Raw genomic sequence first — 5,067 nt, 5'->3', positions numbered from 1 at the left:
AGGGCGCACACGATGAAGGGCGCAGATCACATGAAGTACACGGAGAGATTTCATGAACTCTCCTTATTGGTGCCCCATATGGTTACCCCAGCTTCTCGCGCTGTCGAGCAATACATCAGCGGTCTTCTGGACTCCATGAGGGGCATTGCGGTTGGAGTTGACCCCACTACACTTAAGGCAGCGATCGATCTCACTGCCCGTCTGACCAGGGAACAGCTCAAGTCTGGTGTTCTGCAACAGGATAAGGGCAAATCCTCCGAGGGGAAAGTGAAAAAGGGGAGCAATAGGAAGCGGAAAGCGACCAACTTAGCTGCAATCACTGATGCTACGCCTATCAACTCCATAGCCCCCGCTCCAGCCACAACAGCTCAGGGAAGACCAAGAAAGGAATATACTGGGCTACATCCCAAGTGCAACTTATGTTCTTATCATCACCCAACTAGAGAGTCGTGCCGCAAGTGCACGAATTGTGGACGATTCGGGCACCTGGTGGAGCGATGCAGGAGTCCTGGCAACCAACTGGCTGTGGGGAATGCTAACCCTCAGCCTAACCCTGCTCGAGGCTGCTTCGAGTGTGGCGCTATGGACCATTACAGAAATCGATGCCCCCGCGTCACCAACATCCCTCCGGCTTGCGGGAGGGCTTTTACCATTGGAGCTGCCGAAGCACGCCAAAACCCCTATGTTATTACTGGTACGTTTATTCTTAACAACAACTGGGTGTCTGTCCTATTTGATACAGGAGCTGATAAGAGCTTTGTTTCTTGCGAATTGGTTCCTTTGCTGAAATTAAAAATTTCCGAGTTGGACCCTGCCTTTTCTGTTGAACTTGCTAGTGGAGAGTCCAAACAAGTGAAGTCTGTCATCCGAAATTGCACCCTTACTCTTGTCACCACATCGTTCAGTATTGACCTTATACCTTTTCGTCTTGGAAGCTTCGATCTAGTTGTGGGAATGGACTGGCTGTCCAGCAATCGCGCGGAAGTAATCTGCGCCGAGAAACTTATTCGTATCCCTTTACCTTCAGGCGAAATTCTAACTATTCAAGGCGAAAAATCGGGTGGATGCCTAAGGATCGTCTCTTGCTTAAAGGCCAGTCGGTACCTTCGAAAGAAGTATCCCGCATTTCTAGCTCATGTTACTCTCAAGGAATCCGAAGACAAGAGACTGCAGGACATTCCAGTTGTGCGTGAATTTTCTGATGTTTTTCCCGAAGATCTGCCTGGACTTCCTCCTAGCAGGCAGGTGGAATTTCGTATCGATCTTATTCCTGGTGCTCTCCCTATTGCTAAGGCACCGTATCGTCTAGCTCCGTCGGAACTTCAAGAATTATCAAATCAGCTTCAAGAACTTCTTAGCAAGGGATTCATTCGCCCTAGCTCGTCTCCATGGGGAGCCCCAGTACTCTTCGTCAAAAAGAAGGACGGGACTTTCCGTATGTGCATTGACTACCAGGAGCTTAATAAACTCACCATCAAAAATCGGTACCCGTTACCGAGAATTGATGATCTCTTTGATCAGCTCCAGGGTGCTACGTTTTTCTCTAAGATCGATCTGCGTTCTGGTTACCATCAGTTGCGTGTTCTGGAAGAGGATATCCCGAAAACTGCGTTCCGAACTCGTTATGGTCATTACGAGTTCATGGTTATGCCTTTTGGAATGACCAATGCTCCCGCCATCTTCATGGATCTGATGAATCGCGTCTGCCGTCCATATCTTGATCAGTTTGTCATTGTTTTCATAGACGATATTCTCATTTATTCTCGTTCGAGGACCGAGCATGAGCTTCATCTCAGGCTTATTTTGGAGCTTCTCAGGAAAGAGCAACTATATGCCAAGTTCTCCAAGTGTGAATTTTGGCTAAGGGAAGTTCAATTCTTGGGACATGTCATCAATGTTGACGGCATTCACGTCGACCCTTCCAAGATAGAAGCCATCAGAAATTGGGTAGCGCCTAAAACACCTACCGAAATCCGTTCATTTCTTGGTCTGGCCAGTTACTACCGCCGATTTATCTCAAACTTCTCCAGGATTGCCTTGCCTTTAACCACTTTGACCCAGAAAGGGGAACCTTTCGTGTGGGGACAAGATCAAGAGGAAGCTTTCCAAACTCTGAAGAATAAGCTTTGCCATGCACCGATTCTATCACTTCCGGAAGGTGACGATGACTTTACCGTTTATTGCGATGCTTCGAATCAGGGCCTCGGTTGCGTTTTAATGCAACGAGGGAAGGTCATCGCTTACGCTTCTCGACAACTCAAGGTGCACGAGAAGAACTACGCCACACATGACCTGGAGCTGGGTGCAGTGGTGTTTGCCCTAAAAATCTGGAGACATTACCTGTACGGTACAAAGTGTGTCATTTTTACCGATCACAAGAGCTTACAACACATCCTCAATCAGAAAGAGTTGAACATGAGGCAGCGACGCTGGGTCGAACTTCTCAGCGATTACGATTGTGAAATTCGCTACCACCCGGGAAAGGCTAATGTGGTGGCTGACGCATTGAGTCGTAAAGAAAGGACCCAGCTGTACTCTATTCGGATTCAATCCAACCTTCCTTCCTTAATTCGTGAAGCTCAGAATCAAGCGCTTGTGAATGGTGATCTCAAGGGCGTTTTGTCTTGTGGAGCCGAGCAGAAATTTGAAACCAAGTCAGACGGCATCCTCTATTTTCTTGACCGAGCGTGGATCCCGAACTCTGAGCCTCTTCAGACGCTTATTCTAGATGAAGCCCACAAGTCCAGATACTCGATTCATCCAGGCAGCGACAAGATGTATCAAGATCTTAAACCCAATTTTTGGTGGCCCGGGATGAAGAAAGATATCGCTTCGTACGTGAGGAGATGTTTGACTTGTTCGCGAGTCAAGACAGAGCATCAAAGGCCGTCTGGGCTACTTCAACAACCTATTATTCCTCAGTGGAAGTGGGAAGAGTTAGCTATGGATTTCATCACCAAGCTACCACGGACGCCTAGCGGTCATGACTCAATTTGGGTTATTGTGGACATTCTAACAAAATCCGCCCACTTTATCCCGGTTCGTGAAGACTACACTACGGAAAAGTTGGCGCGGGTATACATTCGTGAGATCGTTTCCCGTCACGGTGTGCCTAAGGGCATCACGTCTGATCGTGACAGCAGTTTTTCTTCCAGGTTCTGGAAATCTTTGCAAAAGGCCTTAGGGACAAGTGTGAAGCTTAGCTCTTCCTATCATCCAGAAACTGATGGGCAGAGCGAGAAGACCATACAAACCCTAGAAGACATGTTGAGAGCTTGTATCCTCGATTTCGGTAGTAGTTGGGAAGCTCATCTGCCACTGGCAGAATTTTCTTACAACAATAGTTACCACGCTACCATTAAATGCTCGCCGTTTGAAGCTCTTTACGGCCGCAAGTGTCGCTCTCCCTTGTGTTGGTCCGAGACCGGGGATTCACAGATCATCGGCCCCGAACTAATACAGGAGACAACCGATCAAATTGCTTTCATTCAACAGCGACTCAAAGACGCTCGTTGCCGGCATAAGTACTACGCCGACAAACGACGCATGCCACTCGAGTTTCAAGTTGGTGACCGTGTCATGCTGAAAGTTTCCCCCTGGAAGGGCATAGTCCGTTTCGGGAAGAAGGGAAAGTTCGCTCCTAGGTATGTTGGACCATTCAAAATCCTTGAAAGGATCGGACCAGTTGCCTATCGTCTTGAGCTGCCACCGGAACTCAGTAGAGTTCACAACGTTTTTCATGTTTCACAATTAAAGAAGTGTCTTGTTGACGAGGCCCTTCACATTCCCGTCGACGAGGTTCGAATTAGCGACAATCTGCTTTTCGTTGAAGAACCCGTCGAGATCATGGATCGCGAGGTCAAGAAGACCTAGCGTAGCCGCATACCGCTTGTGAAAGTTCGATGGAATAACAAACGCGGACCCGAGTTTACATGGGAACGCGAAGATCAGATGAAGGAGAAATACCCTCATCTGTTCTCTTAGTCTATATTCTTGTAATCTAATTGTCTAGAAGTCAATATAAATTTGCAGCATGTATCAAATAACTGTGTTATTCAATGAATATCATGTTGCCTTGTTATGCTTATAAGTATTCTTTTATTTGCATCCACAAATTTTGGCTACTCAGGGCTCATGCTGGAAAGCACAAGTCATATCTACTCTATCATATAAACCTTGGGGAATTTATACATCATTTAAGCCAAAATTTGTCATCATTCTAGCATTCATGGAGCACGGTTGTGTGTATGTGTGTGGTGTCGTGTCAAATTTTCTAGCCGCACGCAATAGAGTTTATACATTGATACAAGGTGAGCTCGTAATTATAGTCCGGAATATAATTGCATCAAGGTCACAGGTGTATACGTGTATAAGCAATATGCTATTGTGCAACTAGGAGTCGTGAACTCAAGGTTCGTGTAGGGAATTATTCGACAAAGGTTGAAGGAGTGGTGGGTTAGCCGCTGGTACACCCTATATATAAACCCCTTCAGCACGAGTTGAATATGTCTGAAGCGAAACTTGGAATTAGGGACTTATAGTTAGCGTGGCAGTTGTGAGACATTAAATTCAAGAATTATTGAGGGAATTATTCACAGAAGATTGAAGGAGTGGTGGGTTAGCCGCTGGTACACCCTATATATAAACCCCTTCAATCCGAAATGAATATGTCTGATGTAAAGCTTGAGGGTGATGCCTTGTAGTGGAAAATAGTGTGTCGTCCTGTGTGTCATTGACCTAATAGGAGTCGAAGGAAACACTCAAGTAAGGTTGAAGGAGTGGTGGGTTAGCCGCCGGTACACCCTATATATAAGCCCCTTCAGCTTGATTTGGGTGGTATCCGAGACGAATATTAGAAGTAGTGGTGCATAGTGGTCATCATGGGATCATGTAATCTTAATCATCGTTGCATCAAGTATACTAAAAATCCAAATTTTGGGACGAAATTCCTCTAAATTGGGGAGGATGTAACGCCCTGGAATTTGACTGGTAAACTAAAATCAAGAAATCATCGGAAACTATACACTTTGGGTTCTGGACGATAAGTTCGGAATCCATATCATTGGA

This window comes from Bidens hawaiensis, unplaced genomic scaffold (genome assembly GCF_021521415.1).
Source record: "Bidens hawaiensis isolate Kalapana, Puna unplaced genomic scaffold, B.hawaiensis_p1.1 tig00006551_1, whole genome shotgun sequence".
Taxonomy (NCBI): Eukaryota; Viridiplantae; Streptophyta; class Magnoliopsida; order Asterales; family Asteraceae; genus Bidens; species Bidens hawaiensis.
The sequence above is the reverse complement of the archived record's forward strand: the minus strand, read 5'-3'. Positions refer to the sequence as shown.